Genomic DNA, 22780 nt, shown 5'->3' with positions numbered 1-22780 from the left:
CCTCGATAACTCGTTAATTTTTTTAATTTGTAAAGTTCAATTAAAAATGCATTAAAATCATATATTAAAAATAAACAAATAAAATGTGTCGTTCATTTATTATTTAATTCATTTAAAATTCTTATATTAGAATAATGTTTATAAAAAAAATGTATTGATAAAATATAATTTTGCCGTCAATATAACATCTTATATCTGTACTTTTCTTCTAAACAGCGCTGTCCATTCCATCAAATGCATTAACTAAAACTTTGGGATTCATTGAGAGTCAATACTGTACTGAAATAAAATAGTTGCAAATAAATACCGCCTGCAACCTCGTTTGTATAGGTAAAAAATATAAAATGTTTACAGCATGTTATTGACAAAACAGGAAGCACATCCAGTAGATGGCGCAAGTGGATAGTGTATTATTCTTCAGGACCCCACGGTTTATCTTCCACATCAATATGTTCAGTTCATTGAGTTCATTTTTTAATAGCTTAATTTTGCCGTATCATCCTTCACACGCCCGTCCATAATCTACTGGATAGCCTTCAAATTTACTTTGTTTAAAATGCACTTTCAACAAGAAATCATGTTGATCATGTCATGTTGTACCAAATAACCAGCCAAACCCCTATCCTTCTAGTCAAGTTGACTTTCATAACCTTCTACATCCGTTTGCAATTGTGTCACCAATAAAGTGCTTTTGACAGACCATACTCCCATTGTGACATTTTATAGAGTCCCTAAATTTGAGATGTTATGCAAGAGAATTATGCAAGAGTTGAAATGGAGAATCTGCCCTGTCCTTTTAAATTGATTTAGGAAGTTTGAATATTTAAACAAACAAACACTTCAAAATTCTTGAAGCTATTTCTGGCACAGATGAGGAGTCAGATGAGAGTGTGACGGTTTGGTCACAAGTCAGTCTTAGTCTTACACTTTAAATAAGAAGTGAATGAGTTATATCACGCTGAACAACACCTGAACTGATATTTCAGAAGTATAGACAGACATATAATGTATAAGCCCTCAAGACATATTAATATGCTCACATATGCATTCAATTTGAACAGTTAAATTAGCAATATTTTAACAAATGCATATATTTATAAAACTCTTTGAACAGAGATCATTTTGAAACATATTAATCAAACTATTGCACAGGCCTACATAACTCAGTATTATATGAACAATATTAATATTTGTGCCTCTGCCTTATTGTGACACTTCTGCAGCTACATAAATGTGCACACTATAAATGTGCACATTACGTTCAGTTTTTCTGTTTTGAGGAACTAACAAGTTGACTTTTTCTCATGACACCAAAAACGTTGCCCCTTACATATACAGTATACACAAGTGTTTTACTAAGGCCCCGCTCTCATGCTTCTGGTGACCAAAGGGTTTCTTTCCTGAAAAACTAAGTGCACAGTTTGGTCACACATTAGAACTATATATAGACACGAGCTTGAAGGCTGAACTTCCTATCAAGCCCTTTCTAAAAACAAGTTTCTCTTTTCCTTACTAAAACAATGACAGTGAATGATCCTGCCACCACATCCAAAATAAAGAAAGCTATAAGCAGCAAAGGCAGAACCCCGCGGGAGGAGTTAACCTTTTATAATGCATGTTAAAAGTTATTTTGGTATTGCTGTCATTGCTTTGTGTTCTAATTATAATTTTGCAGGACCTGATACTGAATTTGATGTCTTTCCATTAGTGAATTTCAAGGTTCTTCCATGCTGATGGTATTGTTATGGTATTGATAAGTAAATCACTGTTGTCATTGTATATTATATTGTGTATTGTATAATTGAATATTTGTGCATGCACACACACTCGTAAAAATGTATATGATCAATAAGTTATGACAACATATGTTTTTACATTGCTTTAACTCATCAAAATAAGCAATTTTCAACTTCTTTAATAACTAAAAAGTCAGTTGAATGTGATTTAAGTTGAAATTACTTAAATATCCAAGTTGCTTGTACTTAAAATGTATTACAGTGACACACGCGCACACACACCACAGGATAAACTGAAGATTATTTTTTTTTACTATTATTCATATTTTTATGATAAAATTTCCCTAAGCAATCCTGTAGCTTCGTATTGAATTGTTCCAACAATATGACTAAACTAACTTTTGAAAAAGCAGCAATATACATCTATATATAAATATATACACACACAATAAAACACAATTTGAAGAAGATAAAACTAAAATACAATTTCAAGTTCAGCTAATTGTTTCATTGTCCCTCCCACATGTGCAGAGTTAAAATAAAATGTATAAGCTTGATATAATTTGTATATCAATAAAAAATATTTAATTGACTTGTAAACTATGCGTCATATATAATATGAAAATACTTTCATATGGGACTACACACATTATTAAAGGCCTCGCTTAAAATGCAGCACTCAATTACTTTTCCTTACGACATAAACTGTCGTTACTTTCTTTTCTTTTTTTTTTTTCTTTTTTTTTTCATTTTCACATCTTCCACACCACAAACTGAAAGCAGCCGCCTCAGAACACACCCGCTTTGTTGCGGTGTCCATATGAGCAAGAACTACACCTCCCGTGACACATTGCGCGGCTGGGATCTGTCACTCCACCCCTCTGCATCTGTGAAGTGTAGCGGAGGATCGCAGGCACAGAGTCACAGCAGCGGACCGGTAATGGTGTGTGTGTGTGTGTGTGTGTGTCAGTGACACACACCTCAGTGCGCACTGCAGCTCTCCAGCTCTCCAGCCTCACTGGCACTTTCCTCTGTGATCATCTGTAAATACAGCATGTTGTTTGAGTGCTGCCCTGAGCTCGCGGAACCTGCGCTGATCATATAAACTCGAGACCGGAGAAACAGCTGATCCGCGGATGCTCGTCTGGGGTAAGTGCTCCTTTAATATCAACCCACCCGAACACTATGACTGGAAAAGTTGCGCGGAGGGAGAAATACCTGTAGTAAGAATGATCCCGTTAAGACTATGACTATGTACACTGAACTTCTCTCATGTAGTTTGCATGGCGCGCGTGAGAGACAGACGGACAAACGGACACTGTATCCCAGTGCTATTTATTTATACGACAGAATTCCCTGCATACCGATTGAGGGAAAAGTGGAATGTAACGGAATGAGACGGAATGAGTAAGTCTGGATGATTAGGTGTCAAAGATTCTAAGCATAGCCTATCGATGGGAGTCATCTGTTGATTTCTTAGTTCTGCTTCTGTATGAGAGACATGTTTAAACACAACTAGCTACATGTGATTTGCCTTAAACAAGAATTATTCCAACGTGTAAACAATCATCTCAAGACAGTGAGTTCTACTCGTTTATTGGATATGAGCAGACTTTTCACAATTATTTGGATTGTCTCTAAAAATGTCCAGTGGAGTAATTATCCAGTAAATGTAGCCTAAATACTTAATGCACTTTCAATAAATGAGCATTTATATGTGTATATATGAAGAGTTCAGATGCAAAAGCCTCTAAGTTCCATCTGAAATTTTCTTCCAGAATGATCATGTTTATCAAGCTTGTATATTTAAGTTCAGTAATTTCACTTAAATAATAATAGTTAATTTTCATTGCCATTTAATCTTGACACCGAGTGTCTAAAGCAGTCATTAAATCATTTTAGGTTATTTATACATCATATATATATATATATATATATATATATATATATATATATATATAAATATAAATATAAATATATATATATATATATATATATATATTAATAATAAATGATTATACCAAACTAATTAATGTCAACATTTATTTTTGCAAAAATTTTAGCTTTTTAATGAGTGTTTGTTTTACAATCTCTGGACAGTTACATTATGTTTTACTTTAAGCCCCACAATTTGCAAAAAAAATTTAATCGAACACGTTAATTTTTCATCAGAAGTACAGGCTATTGATGTAATTAATCAAAACAAATGAGCATCACGTCACATTTATGCTTCTATGATTTGATCAAAGGCAAATGAAGACCTTTCATTTGTATAACATGTACTAAGTAAAAATAAAACGTCATACACATACAGTGCCTTTGAAACAGCATTGGACATTCCTGTCTTCTACAACTTTATCTTAAACAAATAGACAGATCTATTTTCCGCATGCTCATTTTATGGAGCCGATCTTAAACCTTAACATTTCCTGGTCAGAATAGGGCTAAGGGTAATTCCATTAGTGCACTAGTTGCATGATAAAGGCTAAATGCATATCACACATAACTCATCATTACATAGATCTGCCAGATGGTTATCTGCAAGTCAGCAAAGCGTGTAAATATCAGCTGACTGTAAATGTACCCTCTCAGCACTAAATAAAGCCTATTGCGACATAAACGCAGACAACATAGCAGGTTTTAAAGTAGGATCACGATACAGGCTATTGTCTTAAATCCATCGGTTTTCCCACATCTAAGAAGCATCAAAACAGTTGGATTGAGGTCAAACACTCGGGACAGAAGCCCTGCCTCACATGTTTATTAGGCAGATAGTGTTTTTCTGGTTGGCAGAGCAGAGATTCAGGCTCCGTTCCACTGCTGGCACTCTCGACTCTGCAGCAGTGCAGGTTTTACTCTGTGTCTGCACCTGTCCTTTACACTTGAGTTTCCCCCGACTGATTCTAGTATAGCAGAGTCCAGATTTCATGCTTTGGTACAACAAAGCATTGTCAGAAATGGTTTTTATTGTTGGAACTTTGGACTCTCTTCTGGCCTTGGAGCTGTTTCTCAAAACCCATGCAAATGAGCACCAGTGGAAGAAGGCTTTTGTATTCAGTATATGTCGGTTAGCACAGCTCTGGTGCTTCATGGAGTTTTACTCATAAATGTCAAAAGGGTGGAAGTGAAAGAAAGTGAAGTTTCCTTCAAAGGGTTTGAATCTTAAATGGAACAGAACTAGTTTGAACTGTGAAGTCTGAAGCTGTTTTTGCTATCGAGAAACGTCTGATTGGATCCGTGGATGTTTCTGGAATCTGTTCTATGGGGGGTGCGCTAAATCCTCTCAAATGGGACATAATGGGGATACCGTAATCTGGTATATAATCCTCAGTGCATAAATGGATATTCTCTACATTATCATTGAACTTAATTTTATTGTTGTTCAGCGCTTGTTGCTAAGATACACAGCAGCAGATGAGATGTGATTTTCAATGCGAGTTAACTGAATAAAACCAGATGTTCTGCTAATGATCATTAAAGAACAAACAACCAGGATGCAAAAATCTGCAAAGCTTTGATTCAGTAGGAGTAGAGAATATTGCAGGTACAGTGGGTCAGTGACCCAAGTATATCTGTAGTCAAGGGAACAGGCAGCACTAGAATTCAGCTTTTCACACATGAAAGACTCAAAAAAACATTCGTTGAATTTCTCTCAAAACGACTAATCTTTTGTTGATTCATTCCCATTAAAACTGTTGGTTGAACTTGAGGACAGTGTGTTTAACGTGTCTGAAGTTAAGACTTCAGAGTGTCTAATATTTTCAAATATTTTAGACAGAAAATCTGTAAATAATCATGGCAGACAGATTGCAAATGTTACGTAATGTTACTTTGACTAAACTGTAGTGTACACATGTCTATGCAAATGATAAATGCAAATGATGGAATCCACCATTAGTTGAGATAGCTTCCTGATGATGATAATGTTTCTGAGAACAGAATATGAACAAGAGCTGAATTTATTCCTCGAGTTCCAAGATGTCCTTGATGAAATGGTTTGATGAAACAGTTTTGCATTCTCGATTACCCAACAGTAATGGGGAAGCACTAAATAAAGAGTAGAACATTCATGATGAGCGTCCCAATTCACATACTTATGAACACTTCTTTGCTGTTTTGTAAAATAAAGAGGGTGAAAATTCCAAAAAAGAAAAAGTGCACTTTAAAAGGTTATTAGTTCACCCAAAAATTTAAATTGTGTCATCTTTTACTTATGTTATGTCATGTTATTCCAAACCAACTTTTGATTATCTTCTGAACATATAAAGTTTTTAATGAAATCTGAGCGATTTCTGTGCCTCCATTGACATTCCATGCTACTACCACATTGACGCTTTAAAAAGTTGGTTTAGTCCAATTTTTCTGAAGAGACACGATCACTTTATATGATGAACAGATTGAATTTAGGCTATTATTCACATATAAACATTCATCAACTCACACATCAGTTGTGGTAAATGGAAGCTCAAGCAAGTTCGCTTGACTTGCGAGAACCAATGAGGTTCATTCTCGTGTTACGCAGCGCGTTTGAGCTTCCGCAAGAGGTTTGTTCTCGAGCATGAAGGAGGTTTGGTTGAACTTCTGTAAATGTTCACTGATCAATGTTTATATGTGAATAAAAGCCTACATTAAATCTGTACATCATATAAAGTGATTGTGTCTCTTCAGAAAAACTAAACTGAAAAAAATGCTTATTTTTAAATAACAAATAATAACTGTCCCAAAAACTATCATTTTTATTATTATTATTAATCACAATAAGCATTTTAGAGAACTATATTGAGTTTCTTGAAAATCACTCAGAAAGTTGGTAATCAAACAATTGACGGAAGCCATTGACTTCTATAGTGGGGGAAAAAATACTATGGAAGTCAATGGCTACTGTCAACTGTCTGTTTACCAAAATTCTTTAAAATATCTTCTTTTGTGTTCAACAGAAGAAATAATCTTGTACAGGTTTGGAACAACATGAGGGTGAGTAAATGATGACAACATTTTCATTTTTGGGTGAACTATCCCTTAAACATCATGGGATTTTCATCACAAATCCACACTATTACAAATTGTTTTAGTATACTTTGTGATAGTTTGGATTTATTATCAAAATGAAATTGCACGATGGGATCTTTATTTCATTGATAAATTACTTATTTGATAAATGTTTTCAGAACACAGTCTTAAGGAGTTTTTTTTATTTTTTTTTTAAGTCAAAAGTGTTTCTAATTGAAGAATCACCCAACTGCAGAAAACTGCACAGCAAACCAAAAAATGTGTTGAACACGCATTAATAATTGACCCAAGACAAATGTTACGTAATGTGGCACATTATAAGTGATAAGTGATAGGTTATAAGTCCTGTAATTGTCATTACAATGCTGTCTAGATGTAATACTCATTTGTAGATCATGCTGTGTTCCAGACACGCTGTGTTTTATTCTTTTAATGTAAGGCCATTGCAAATTTTTTTTTGTTACAAGATACAAACTTTTCATTATAGGTCTGTAATATACTATAGTGACTTTGTATGATTTGACATGAGAAGAACTACAATATCTGCATGACACACCAGCATAGAACTCATTAATGACACATAAAATGTTAAATGATGGGAACCCGCTTTACTGCAGTCAGTTGTTTCACTCCTGAGTCACAAAATGAATGTGACCAATTTCTCTTATGTTGTGTCGACAAAATGTAGCACTGGAATGTTGATTCTCTGCTTCGATCTGTTTTTTTTTTTTACGTAAAACTGACAGCGTTAGCTGCCATCAGACATGTTTTGCCGGTCTCAGACACAACAGGGCTTGCCTGATCTTGTCGCACTCTGTTATCGAACGAGGGGCCAATTGCAATTTTCTCTGGATAACAGGGAGGTATGTTTGATTGCTGTTTTGTTGACTGCACTCACTCGCTCCACGCCGCTCAAATAGAAATTGCTTCCTGCTGAGGAAGTGTGTGACTCCTTCACGTAAAAACAGAGCAAATTTAATTAAACCAAATTATCAGAGTGATGCTGGGAAATCTAAGGCCTCTTGAGAGCGTACATAATGTGCCACATCAAGCTCATCCTATGTGTCATTTGCTTCTGTCCTCAATGGGTGGTCATGCTGCAGATAACTGGACTATTACAGTAATGTGACATCCTATCATGACTTCAGTGAGCTACTACAAAGCCACAGACAATCATGGATCATATTCTTTTGTTATGATTAACATTTCACAGAGACAGTATAAACAAACAGGAGCCCTGCAAGAGGTATAACTATTTTAGAAATAATAATCATAATTGCATCAATTTGTAAGCCAACCTGGTTATTTATTTGAACATAGTTCCCTTGGGGAATTTCTAATGGGTTTTTAGAATAGTGGTTTTGGATTTATGAGTGAATTGGTTATTATTACTTGAAGAAACTTTGTTCTGCTTCATAAATTACACACGGTCATACCTCGAACATGGTTTCAAAACCAAGTTGCTGACAGTTGCTAAGTAGAACTGCTATGGTTTTCTGATTTATCAAGTATATTATTTCACATTCTTGTAGTAGCTGTAGCCCTTGTGTAGAAAATAACATTTACAGTATGTATGGCCTGGGGCACACAATGATATCAAATTTACATTTGAGGTATGGCTGTAATTTCTGTTGTACAGCAAAACAGGAAATGCTAATTGTCTTTTGGGTTTTAGGACTACAAACTGAACAGTTGAATGCTAAAAATGTATAGATTAATCATAGTTCAGTGTTTCCTGCACTGCTGAATCTGTGCCGCTGCTTCTTACGGCTAAATAAATGAAGTTGTGAATGTGAGTTTGCAGTCTCAAGTGCATAAAAAGTACTTCAGTACTTCAAAAGAATTGCAAACAAGCATACAGTGCAACAAAAGTCAGAATCAAAACTATTGTTCCTTTTTTTGTATTGTATCATACAAAATGGTTCATAAAGGCTCTGGGTTCTGGTTTAAATCAGCCAAAAAAAATCAATATTTGACTTGCTTACTTAGCTGTAAACTATTATTACTGTATCTTTAAATGAAGCATGTTTTGTGTACTTGAGGTTTGTGAGATCTATATCAGTATCATTACTGACTAGGTGTTTATATGACATCATTTAGTAAAAGATACACATTTGCATGTGGCAAAGGACCTAAACACTGATGCTCATGTATTAGTAGTGTTTATGGATGGTCATTCAATTATGTTCTTGCAACACCTGCTGTGAAAGGTTTTAAACATTGTGTCTACCTTCATGTTTATGATTGATTTCATTGAGAGAGTTTTCAACTGAATGTTGGGTCTGTGGGAATGTCTGAAGAGCTGTAGACCGGGGTTAGTTTGGCATGCTGCCCGTGGGTTTATATGGCACACGGAGGGTTTTCAGGCTCTCTGCTTCTAACCATTCAGCCATACAGAGAGCCAAACACTGCCGTCCAGTGCTGCCTGTTTGAGAACAGACTCTAGAGTGAAGCTGATTTGTTTATGAGAAATGAAAAATGATGGTTTATGGTTTTCCCTCTTTTGCTTATGTTTTCATTTTAGGTGAAATGTCATGCCATGTAGACAGTGCGATGCAAAGATTACAGCGTTTGTCCTTGTCCTCCCACATGTTTGTGTTGTTAAACAGAAATGTGTGAAGTCAGGTTTCTGATGTGCTGCTGAAATAGCAAGAATGGGAATTAAGGAAAACTGCTATGACAAGCGTTTTAAGCTCATTTATTGAGCAAAGTTTGTGACAAGGGTTACCAGGATCAGCAGAGAAAAATCTTTTTGGAAAATTAATTTTTCTTATATTTTTTTTTATACCACATATGCCATTTGAGAATTAAGTAAACTTTTGATGGCCTCGCTTTTACATACTCAGTAACCCTCCTTAAAGTGACCTGACAACAATCATATTTATGGATCATTTCTGTAAAATTGCACTTAAAACATACAGATCCTTTAAAGACTTGCATTACAAAAGAGATGCTGAGGTAGAGTTGTTCAGTAACATTTTAAGTCGGGGCTTGACAAGGGATTGGTTGTGAATGTACTCATCTGTAATGTTTAGCACTGACAAGTTGACAAGTTGCGCTTTCTCGGCTGACAGTGAGTTGATACCACAGTGTATGTATTTTAGTGTATGTTGTGCATTCAAGAGCGACACTGTGATAATTTACATACGATCATTGTGTCAGAGCGACTCGGCTCACAGTTAATGCTGCGAAGTTTTTTGTGGATAGATGATTACATAACTTTACTATATTTGTAATGAGATGTGTTTAGGGTTGCAAAGGGCTGAACATTTCCAGTAAATTTCCAGAAACTTTCCACAGGAACGGGAAGTCAAGGTGGGGAATTTTGGTAATATTACAAGTTGGATAATTTACGAATTAATTGAAAATTTGGGGCCATTTATCTAAACTGTATCATATACAAATATAAACATTTCGTTTGGTAATTAGCAGACATGCATGCAAAATATTTGTATTTAAAAATGATTTATTTTAAATCTGGTTGTTTTAGACAAGATTATGCTGCAATATTTTTGTTCAACTACATTTAAGTTCCCTGTTATAGGCTATCCTGCAATTTTTTCAAATTGTAAGTTCATTCCCATCAATTCCCATTCATTCCCTTATATTTCCATTCATTCCCATGGAAATTTTCTAACTTTGAAAATTATTGGAATATTGCAACCCTAGATGTGTTTGTAAACCTGTTGTCACAAACTTAAAAGGTCTTCCTGCAGTTTTCCACCAAAATAAAAGTGTGAGGGTTTAACTCTTGCCAGAGAAGATATTAAGCATTGTAATAAGTTTCGACATAAGTTATAAAAATTCAGTTTTTATTTTACATTGCAGTTGTATTACAATAGTAATATATAGTGCTATGTTAGAATTATTATTATTGATGATATTATTCTATAATCCCCCTCTGTGGTATCGAAAATGGTATTGAAGAGATATTTTTCATTGTATTGAAGTCAAAGATTCCAGTAGATGTATGCAAAACCAGTTCAAATGTGATAAATCATGAAGATCCCTATACAGTAAGTTGCCAAAATAAGGGACAAACTGTGTTCTGTATGGATTTAATAGGGCACACAAATCTGTTCCTACGGACAGCTCTGTACAGATGGCTGGCTACCCTATTTGCATGATTTGCGCTCAATTCATTTCTTTGTCCCAGTGGACGTAAACTTCCTGATCACTCTGATCTGGTGGCCGCCATCCTGCATGGGTAGGTGTGGGTGAAAGGGGAGACCATATCTGAAATTTTATATTGAAATAACCTGCTTGCAGACTAGACTTTTCTTATTAACTAACCCTCCCCATTTCCCTTCCTTTCGGAAATGTGCCGTTATCAACAGAGGGCATACTGTATTAATAACAGGCCTTGAAAAACAATGGCTAGCTAATAGAGAGCTGCCCTAGCCACATCTGTGCCCAAACAACTTCAAAGAACTAGTGTGTGTGTGTGCGTGTGTGTGTGTGCGTGTGTGCGTGTGTGTGTGTGTGTGTGTGTGTGTGTGTGTGTGTGTGTGTGTGTTATGACTGGATTACTGGACATTGGATCAACAAGAGAACAGGAAGTGCATGAGAGTTTGGCGGTAGTGCTGTCTGCTGGGTGAATACCTTATTGCTGGAATTGATCTGTAAACGTTGCACTGGGTAGAGTGAATAGTTGAGTTTCTTTCTGAAATAACTTGCAGAAGTAAAACTAAAAGTATTCTCCAGTGGTAAGTGATGCTGTGAGATGTTTGTGTACACGTGTGATAATGACACAATGAAAAAAAAAAGCAGAATAGAAGCATACAAGTACTTGTCATGGTTAATTGCAGAAGATAGAGTCATAAGTGTGAGGTCTATTTTTCGGTCTGTTATGTTTTTTTATTGTACTCTTGTCATATAGACTGAGAAAGTAGTTCCGTTCTAAAAACCCAGTGCCTCACTGCATACAGTCTTCAGCCTCACAACTGAAATACAACCTCAAATGTGACTGATTTGGATAGCTCAACACAGACAGGAAGTTTCTGAACCGGAAATCACAAACATTGCTCCTCAACTATAGTGCTCACAGTTCATTACATTCGAATTTGGTGTTAGCATGTTGCTAAGCTAAAAGTATCTGAGGGAGCATGAACGCACAATACTCTAGATGTACAGTATGAGTGGAAGTTCCGCCTTTTAGGATAATTTTCACATCGAATAAAACAGTTTTTCTACAATTTGAGGAAAAAGGAAAATAATAAATGCAAATTTGAAATGTTATATTGACAAACAGATTAGGTGACTTTGGTCTTTCCTCATTCAAGCAAACTAGCGTTCAAAAGTTTGATGTCAGTAATATATATATATATATATATATATATATATATATATATATATATATATATATATATATATATATATATATATATATATATATATATATATATATATATATATATACTATATATATATATATAAATAATACTTCCATTCAACAAGGACAGATTAAATTGATCAAATGTGACAGTAAAGACATTTATTATATTTTCAAATGAATGCTGTTTTCATTTGATGCACTGTGCTGTTTTGAATTTTCTATTCATAAAATAATTCTTAAAAAAGATCACAGTTTCCACAAAAATATTAAGCAGCACTGTTTTCAGCACTATTAATAACAATAATAAATGTCTCTTGAGCAGCAAATTAGCATATTAGAATGATTTCTGGAGGATCATGTGACACTGAAGACTGGAATTCATCTTTGACATTACAAGTCATCATAAGTTATGTTTTGAAATATATATATTAAAATAGAAAACGATGATTTCAAATTGTAATGATACTTCACATTATTACTGCACAATTTTTACTGTATCTTTGATCAAATAAGAGACTTTCATAAACATTACCCCAAACTTTTAATGGTAGTGTAGAAAAGAAAATAGCTGCCTGATAAGATGGTCACAGAGTGAACTGACTTTTTTTTAGGACTTTAACAATACACCGATGAGCGCAACAAATCACTGAAGTATTGCGTGACATAGTCCATTTTTTAATTCGATGAGGCTTTTTATCAATGTTTTTCAGTATTGAATAAAATATGAGTACATTTCATCCGGCCACAATTGCAATGCATTCTGGGATTGTCTTCTCAAAGGATACATGCAATGCTGCTTTAGAATATAGACAAAATGAGGCATAATTATGCTGCTTATTGATTGGTAACATGCCAATGATGCCTAAAACTTCTTGTAAGTTAAGCAATAAGAGCTCTTGTGAGTTGCCTGAATCCTTACCAGGATGAAACCAATAACGTCATTTGCTCTAATGGTCCTGTAATATGAATAGGCCACATCATTGAATTTCCTTCATCTCTTTGCTTTCAGCAGTGTATGTCAAAGCAAATCAGTAATGGGAGCACAACAGTATGGTAAAATGATGCGATTAGGGCCATTACCCATGTTATTACATTATTTGTTGCCACTGTGCCCATCTCTGGGGCTGTTTTCCGACAAAGCAAGTATAAGTCTATTCAAAGAAAGTGTTTGTAAGCAGTAGACAGCGGCTGGTGGCTTGCCAGGCCAAGACAATATGGAAATGTCTTTCACTCAGTCCTGGACAATAGCTTAGGACTCCATTGTGAATCAGGCTTTGCCATAAGAGACCCCTCTGAAAGACCATGTGACTGAAAGCATGCTGTCATGCATTGGTTTTGGTACGAACTGAAGGAATGCTTTCTTAAATCGTTGTATTATTATCAGAAACATGTTCCCAGTCCCACTTTTCAGTCTTGAGGTTCCTAGGAATGTGCATGTTTTGTGAGTGGGGGGATTCCCTCCAGGGAAAAGGGTTTTTCATTGTCAGTTTTTTTTTGTGTGTGTGTGTGTGTGTGTGAGAGCGCTGATTAGTGTGACAACCATTGGTCTACAGACATTATTACGATGATAATGGCCCTCGTTTTTGATGCCTTCATAGTATCAGCTCACCAAAATAATTACCGGTCATGCTAAAGAAATAGTGCTGGGGATTATGCTAATTCATACCAATGTGATTATGTGAATGAGCTCTTCAATTAATCTCTCTCTCTCTCTCTCTCTATGTGGGTCCTGCATGCTTGTATGGCAGGATAATCTGTCCAAATGATACCAGTGTTTGTCAGTGATTGCCTAAATGGAGCAGCCCTCTCTCATAGACACATATGGCCTGAAAGAGCTGCAGTTGCCTCCCTTTGAATTAATGATGCATCTTTCAGCAGACCAGACTAGTTAAGGCTCATTTCTGTGGTCTGTCTCCCTGTTATCTTTAATCAATGTGTCAGAGCTGCTAAAAAAATGCCGTTTTTAGAGTTTCACTGCAGGAAAACTCCAGCACTGAATTTTTGATCTATGGTTTCTCATATTCCACAGCTATTGGAATTCTCTATTTTAAGCTTGGAGATCATCATTTAGAAGTGAGAAAGCCTAATAAAGCCAAAGATGTATGGTTATGGTTCGGTCAAATTTGATCAGCGTTCTTTCAAAATTTAGTATTTTTGTCTTGTATAATATAAAAAAAATTATGTCACTGTAAAAACAAAAGTTGCTGCCTTTCATTTTTTAAGTAATCAACTTTGATATTTAAGTAATTTCAACTAATTACATGATAACTAGTCATTACATTAAACTGAAAATTTGTTGAATTTTCAACAAAAACAGAAAATTGCTTAACTTATTTTGATGAGTTAAATCAATATAAAAACTAGGACTGGACCCGAATATTCAAATATTCGTTCGGTGGGTTGGTATTCGATTTTCAATTTTGGGATTTGAATATTCGTTTTTTATTTCCCTCTGAAGCTTCGAATATTCGGTGTTGATTAATACCAAAGCCTCGAAGCTCAAAAAATGGCATTCGGACCAGCCCTAGTAAAAACAAATGTTGTCATAACTTATTGATCATGTATTTTATTGGATATTAAAAATCACTAGATTTTGTTGTTTATTGCTATTATTATAATAGCATTTTATATTATTATTTTATTATTATAGAGGAAAATTTGATTGCGTTTTCATGGCTCAAGAGACTTCCTGGAGTTTTTCATTTTGATTTAACTTTCAAATGTGAATCAACTTTGTCTCATATATTTCTCTTAAAATTCCCTGGCTGAAATAAAAATGGACACAAATTAAACATTCAGTACACTATAAAGATACTATATCGGAAATATTTTTTTTTAGTCTTTGACTAGTCTTTTCCCAGTTAAAATATTTACAAATTCTTAAAACAAGATCATTTTTAACTTTCAGAAAATGTGTATTTATTACTGCACTGGCACATTTGGTTACTTGTTTTATGAATAAGTTAAAAACAAGTGAAGAAATTTCCAAAGCAATAAAATTAAATACTAATTTTAAAGATTTTTTTGCAATATGAAATTAATGTGGATAGCATATCTAGATGTGTCTCATATCATGACCGTGCTTCATGTAGGCCAGTCAAGATCTTCCACACCAGACTCAGTAAACCTTTTACTAATGGAATCCTATGAAAGCACCCCTTTAAAAGCAACTGAGTCCCATAGAGGACTGAGCACTTTAGCAAACGCTCATGCAGAACAGAAAAAGCAGAAGAAAACCTGAGAACTGTTTGTTTGTCCTAATCTAATGAGATCTTCAAATCAGGATGTCCCTGGCCTTCTTGTAATCAAGACTATGTGTGAAGTTTGATATTTGACAGGTAATTTAAAAGAAACATTTAGAGGCAGAGAAAGGAAGAATGAGGGGAGGGAGAGCCGTGTGACTCAGGGCTTCTTTTTTTGAATATGTGGCAGCAAATGGAGAACAAATGGTGGTGGCAGGAAGAAATCAAGGGCAAGTAAAAAAAAAAAAAGGAGCGGACTCTTGTGCTGAGGGTGATTCAGGATGTATGAAGGGGAAATCCTAACGATAATCACACACACCAGGAGATGACCGAGAGAGACCCGAGGGTTATTTAGTAAGAGACATGTTGTGTAATGTATCTTTAATACAATAGTATTTTATCTTACTGCATTGGCAAGTTTTAAGCATAAACCAGTGGAAAAAAAACATTCTTTGAAAACTGTTCTTAATATTTAAAGGAATAGTTGTTTCAAACCTGTATGCATTTCTTTCTTCTGCTGAACACAAAGGAAGATATTTTGAAGAATGTCAGTAACCAGACAGTTGATGGACCCCATTGACTTCCATAGTAGGAAAAACAAAATGGAAGTCAATGGGGTCCATCAACTCTTTGGTTTCTGGCATTCAAACACATGCTTTTTTTTTCTTTGGAAGAACATACACTGATGGACTGTGCATAGTAAGACCAGGAACGCTTATTAAGAACGTAATTAGGGTTCATTTTGATTTCATGTTGACTTCAAGCATCCCTCAAATTTCAACAGATTCCTGGTGATGGGGTTGAAAGTGTTTCTCTTTCATTTGCCCCTCATTTTCAATCTCATCCCTCCAAATATGTGACGGGTCATTTGAGAGTGTCTCTTTTCATCGCCTGAGCTCCTTCTAGGCTGGATGCCAGTACTATAAGAACTTGTGGTTTGTAAGTGAAGAAAAAGTACTTAAAGAACACAGGCAAGTAAATCTTTAGCTAACCTGTCTACCATGGTTTCTGTCAGACCTGTAAAAGTCGTAAATGTAATTTTTCCATCCTGACCCTCATTTGTCATTGGTAGGGACTGTGAACTAACAGGACCCTAAATCACATTCATACATACGATAAAACACACACTCCCCCAAGACATCAAACTTCCACCCCAGCTGTTGCTGCCGTTTAACCACCACTGAGCAGAAATAATTACTACAGAACGTTCCGGAGAGTGCGACCGAATCTCAGTGAGAGCCGAGAGGCCAGAGAGAGGCACAGACCATCAAAACAGATGCTTCATGTTCCCTCCAAAACTGTGAATGAGCCTTTATGGTTTGGACTGGTGCTAAGATCTCTCACATTACACTTGCTTTGTCTCTTCACTTCACACACAGTTCTCCATCAGAAATATACTAAAGCCATTTCACACCACATACTCAAGCGGCACGAAAGCAAAGCATCTGAGAAACTAACAGCAGGAACGCCTTGTAGTTTCACACTAATGGTGTTGGGGGTTAGTAACTGAACTGCATCGTCATACAGAAATGTAATAGAAATTTAAATAAAATGTACTTATTCAATATTGATTATTTCCTTTAATAATGGCCAGAAAATTATAAAATTGTTCAGCAAAAGCTGGCCATGGTGAATTATTACAACCTTGATAATAGTGAAATCTAATTTACACATATAGAGGAGAGGCTCATTTACACCCAATTAATATTTAATCTACCTAAAATGGAACCCAAACCCCATGGCGTAACCACAAACTGCTTAACTCATCTGAATTCAGTCAGATTTACTGAATAGAAACTGTTTAACTTCCATGAAGGCTGACTGACATATTTTTTCCACATAATGGGTGAGTAGTTCCCTCCAGTATTTGCATGCTATGGCCGTTGATTCAACTTCGCTTGCTAAACATTATGCTGACAAATAGTTTTATAGTACATTTTCACTATGCTAAGTTCAACCCCAAAGCCCCTGTATTCTTCTTATACGCAACACTGTTTTGCTTGGGCGGACTGTGTGAATGCTGTTACCTTTTAATATGGGCGGTAAAATAAGTATGTGTTGCTTCAAGGTGACTCAGATGCTATAAAGTTTGCTTTTGAGAATATTTTAGTGTGATTCATCAGCTGCTAATGTCTCACACTAACATGCTTGGTCCATTGTCTGTTTATTTATAGATTTTTCTTCTGATCTCACTAATTACTTAGCCTGTCTGTGCTGGGATTTAGGGAGGATGCAGCATTTTTTGGTGCCATGACCCGGACGTTCTGTTTTGTAATACAGAGCAGTGGAGTGGGCAGAGAGGTGCCTGTTGTCTGCCAGATCTGCACTTAGAGTCTTCATTGGCCTTCAATCCCACAGTTAGCATTCCCGACAGTACTCGTCTCCCAGAAAAACTGCCCATGTTCGGGATTTCAGCCAAAGGCGGGAGGGAAATTTTGGTAAATTTTTACCTAAATAAACCGTCATTTGAAATATTATGTTATTGTAGGCTGGAAATGTTACATATTTTAGAATATTTGGCAAGCACTGTAAAGCGATCTTCTCCTTTTTTGTGGTTAGAGGAAGTTTCCATATCCACTTTAGCATTTAAATGAGAAGACAAGTTTACATTGACATGAAAAGGGAAATATTTTAAATTATGAGGTGCATGGGAATCAGGCCACATGTGTTGATTTGGTCTCTCTGAAGTTTTCTTTTCGCCGTCACTAGGGATAATGCTGGCAGCTGTGACGATTGTAAAGCTAAGGATTATGGGAGAATAATAAGAAATGGGCAGAGTTGCCCACCCATAGTGTGCTACATGCTTGTCTGATGTTGTGATTGGACACAGATGTGGATTCTTGAAATGACTGTGGCCATACAGAATATGTACTTCCACATACCAACCACAATTATTGGAAACGGTACACTCTATATTAAGGTGACGTAGTTACATGTTACAACATATACTTACTTTAGTAATAACCTTAGCATAACATAAATTATGCATAACTTTAATAACCTAAAGTTATGCATAATTACAAATAACTAATCCTAAAATCAAAACCCAACCCTATCTATAACTCTATAGTAAGTAGGCCTACATGTAGTTAATTAAATTACTCATCTACTTATCTGAGTACAATGTTACTGCATCACCTTACAATAAAGTGTAACCACCTACATTTACTACTGTTCAAAAGTCTGGAGTTGGTGAGATTTTGTAATGTTTATAAAATAAGTATCTTATGGTTACCTGGGATGCATTTATTTGATCAAAAATACAGTAAAACAGTAATATGGTGAAATATATGTCGCATGATCCTTCAGAAATCATTCTAATATGCTTGTTTGCTGCTCAAGAAACATTTCTTATTATCAACGTTGAAAACAGTTTAGTGTATTCTCACTCGTCCATTTCACAGAGGTATGTTGTGTCGCAACATCCATTCAAGGCTCAGTCAAACTGTTTTACTTGAAGCTTAATTTACCGTGTAGTGTATATGAGAGATAAAGTGGCTATCATACGAAACAGCCCATCCCCTCTGAGGACAGGACAGACGGGAGTGAGAATTACATCGGCAGCTGGAGTCCATCACTAGTGATTATAGTATCACGGCTTTGATGCTCTGTGTCGTAACTCCATTAAAGGTCCTTTGTGTGCTGTCATCTTTACAGACCAACCACTCACAGAGAGAGAGTGAAAGAGATGGACTGTCTGAACAGATACAAGATTGTAAAAAGAAAGGAGCACATTAAAAAGAAGCTGTTCTAATGAGCAGTAAATGTGATGCTTCTAAGATAACTTGTTGCCTCACATGGCTAAAGCATTTACTGAAAAGGCAAAAACTATCAATAAAAAAAACAGACAAATGACATTACAAATTGATGATTTTGCTCAATATTTTTAATGTGCTGTGTATTTTTATTCACATTAAAGCTAGGGTGACCATACGTCCTCTTTTTCCAGGTCATGTCCGGCCGGGATTTCGAGATCGCCCAAAATATCCGGGATTCGGCTTTTGCTTTCTCGTCGCCATTCATTTTGTTTACATGCACACCTTTTGATTCAATAGGACTGAATTAATTCCGATTGGTGAATCTGAATGTAGTGTTTACATGAACGCTAAACAAGTGATCGGTTGCTAAGAAAATTCCTGTGTTTTCGTCTCGATCGGGATCCGTGTGAAGCAGAATGCATGACCTGCAAAGCTGGCATGTACGTGTCAGTGTCAAATAATGTAATAATGTAAACATAATGAATGGTGACTGTAGAAAGCAAAAGCCGAATCCCGGATATTTTGGGCGATCTCGAAATCCCGGCCGGACATGACCTGGAAAAAGAGGACGTATGGTCACCCTATTAAAGCATTGTGTTTGCTTACAGTAGCAACATTGTGTTAGCTTAGCAACATGCTAACATCCATCAAACTCTGTTGGAATCAGTTGTGATTGTGGAATCAAAGGTTCATTTTAGTTAGGATATTCATATTCATATTCATATCTATGAATTCATTAAGACAGCAAGGCAGCTTGCTAGGTTTTAAAATAGAGTCTTAGACTCTGGAATGTGAATAGAATAGAATGGAATGCAAACTCAGAGATGACACAGCTTAAATATTTGAACTGTTAGTGTGGGGTTTAAAGTTAGCTGTTTTTTAGTGGATTTAATGTCAACTATACTATGGTTATTGTGTGCATGGTTTCTTTCAATAGATGCTTTATACAGTAATATTGAAAGTGTAATTTTCAGCATCATTCCTCCAGTCTTCAGTGTCACAAGATCCTTCAGAAATCATTCTAATATGCTGATTTTGGTGCTCAAGAAACATTTATTATTATTATCAATGTTTAAAACAGTTGTGCTGCTTAACTCTTTCCTTGCTATAGACAAAATTTTCAGTCATTTATGACACAAACCTTCCCTGCCATTGAAATCCTGTTATACGGTAGGGGGCGCTATTACGCATTCTCTGAAAGAGTATAGAATCTCAGGATCAAAACATAGGCAGAGAAAAAGCATAAACAAGCGATAGAAGCATTGTTTATGCACATGTATGAAATGTCGACCCAGGACGAGGTATAGAACTGTGCATGTATGTTTTGATCATTGTTTTAAATCCGATCCAACTTCTTTTGATTAATTGTATGTTCAGATCAAAATATTCTGTGGGCCATGAATGTTTTGTGAAAATTATCAAAAATGCTGGCGCTGACTGACAACTTTTTTTTTAAAACGCTGGCAGGGAAAGAGTTAATATTTCTGATGAAACAGTGTTTCTTTTTTTTAATTTTAGTTCTTTGATGAATAGAAAGTTCCAAAGAACAGTATTTATTTGAAATAGAAGTCTTTGGTAACATTATAAATGCTGTTAGTTTTTATCAATTTGATGCATCCTTGCTTAATAAAAGTATATTAATTCCTTTCCAAAAAACTCCAAACTTTTGAATGTTATGTCTTTCAGACTGAGATCATGGTGTGACTCAGTCTCTCCCTGTAGGCAAAAAGTCAATTTTCAGATTGATCCGCTTCTCAGATTTTTTCTCCTGAGAAAACAGATCCCTCACACCTTTCATACTGAGAGTTTCAGAAGATATCTCTGCACTCTTATGTCAGCAACTGCCTCATTGTGTCTATTTTTATTTCTCCTAAGGACTTTTAGTCTCTTGAGCAAAGTCTGAGCAACTTCTGAGAAATAGCATTTTCATTTTCGTCTTTAAACAAAAATGCTAGGCCACTTCCGAAGGTCTGAAGACGACTTGCTCAGCAGAAGGGAGTTTCACTCTACCTTCCTCATTCTCTCTTTCTTCTCTCTCTCATTCTTTCTTGTCATATACTCTCTCTCATCTTAAAGGAGCCCACATCAAAGCACCCGTTTATTGCTGGTTGGCAGGTGTAGGGTTTTTAGGACTGCATAATGATTTTCTGTCAAAAGCAAACCTCACATGGTCCTGATTTGTGCGCTCATAAAGCAGTGGGGTGTACCTTTGGGGTGTACCTTTTTGTTAAATTAAAAGTCCTAAAAGAAAAGAAGGTTAATACATCATTTTTGAAGTAAAAACTTGCTTTGACTGTTTGCACTAAATGCAAATCTATAAAATGTATTCATCATCTGTTTTTTTTTTTTATGTACACCCGTTTCAGGGAATGTATCAGAATTGTGACACACTTGATTCAATAGAGCTTTGCTATAATGGATGAGGAGGTTTTGCCTTGTTTAATGTAACAGAATCATAAGCATAATAGTGAAAAGAAGCACTTTGAAATTCCTGATGACCTTACCAAGATTTTTTAGTGTAATAGTTTTTTGTCCAAAGCAAACTTGTTCTTGCTTATGATTGCTTGGGACAATATTAGAAACTGAAACTTTTCAAATGAACCGCAAAACAGTTTTAAACCACATAAGAAAATGGGAAGTTGTAGTTCTTTCTTTCTAATTGCAGCTCATATTCTCAACATACCAGGTCACTTTTTTCTTTCTTTCTTGGTGACAGTGTTTTTAAGAGTTTGACCCGTTTGAGACCTCATTCAGCCCTGGTCTGAGACACTGTCCTAATCTCTTATTGACCTAGAAAATTCGCTGTCCCGAGCAGAATGTCAAGTACAATGGTACCATTCGTCTCACAATCCAGATGTTTAGCGAGGCTTTCGACGGAAAGCGGAAGCAGGCTTGTGTACTTTTTTCACCTCACTTGTACTATTACTTGTTTCTGTGTTCAAGCAGATGCAACAGCATGTTAATTATGATTTGTGTTTAGCTCAAATACATACATCTGAGATCATAAACCTCCAGTTTATCTTCCGAGGTCTCCACAGGGCCACATTCCTTTAATGCCATTGAAAACGTCGATCCATATTCCTTTGTTAATCCTAATGCCGGTGTATTTTTAGGATGGGTTCTTTCTATGCCGCTGAACTTATGTTTCCTGTGGCCTTGTGCCCTGTCTGGTTTATTTAAGGCCCTTGAGGGTCCTAGGGCCGCGGCCCTAGCCTTGAAGAGTCCCTAGAAATACCTCCTGGTGGTGTGGCATTAGGACTGGATTTGCTCTCTCTTTAATTATGAGGGGCTGTACTCTGTTTACTGCAAAGGCTCAGAGAGGAACTAATCCATCATCCTGTTTGTCAACTCCAGCGGGAGTCTCAAACCGCCTGATATGTGGAGAGAGAAATACGGTCCTGAGTGTACACCAGGCAAAGGCATAAAGTCCTCTGTCAAAGGTAGAAATACTGCATTTGCTCACAGAGGATTACAAATATTTCTTTTTTCAGGCAGTGTAGGAAAGAAATGCGATCTCTTCCTAATTCTTACTGCATGTGCTCTCAAAAGGAAAATGTACCCAAAAAGTACAGAAATTCCCACCCATTTCAAAATGATTATATTATATTATATTATATTATATTATATTATATTATATTATATTATATTATATTATATTATATTATATTATATTATATTATATTATTTTTTATATATTAT

General features: G+C 35.8%; 1 protein-coding gene across 1 annotated transcript in view; it reads left to right on the top strand.

The window, feature by feature from the left end:
- Window positions 1-2569: 2569 nt before the first annotated feature.
- Window positions 2570-22780, top strand: part of pag1 (phosphoprotein membrane anchor with glycosphingolipid microdomains 1) — a 56413-nt gene continuing 36202 nt past the window's right edge. The window contains exon 1 of the mRNA XM_081375694.1: window positions 2570-2885. The gene's annotated coding sequence lies outside the window, so the exon portion shown is untranslated. The remainder of the gene's footprint in view (window positions 2886-22780) is intronic.

Source organism: Scardinius erythrophthalmus (assembly GCF_964197995.2).
Source record: "Scardinius erythrophthalmus genome assembly, chromosome: 10".
Lineage (NCBI taxonomy): Eukaryota > Metazoa > Chordata > Actinopteri > Cypriniformes > Leuciscidae > Scardinius > Scardinius erythrophthalmus.
Note: the sequence above shows the minus strand (reverse complement) of the source record. Positions and strands in the feature narration are given on the sequence as shown.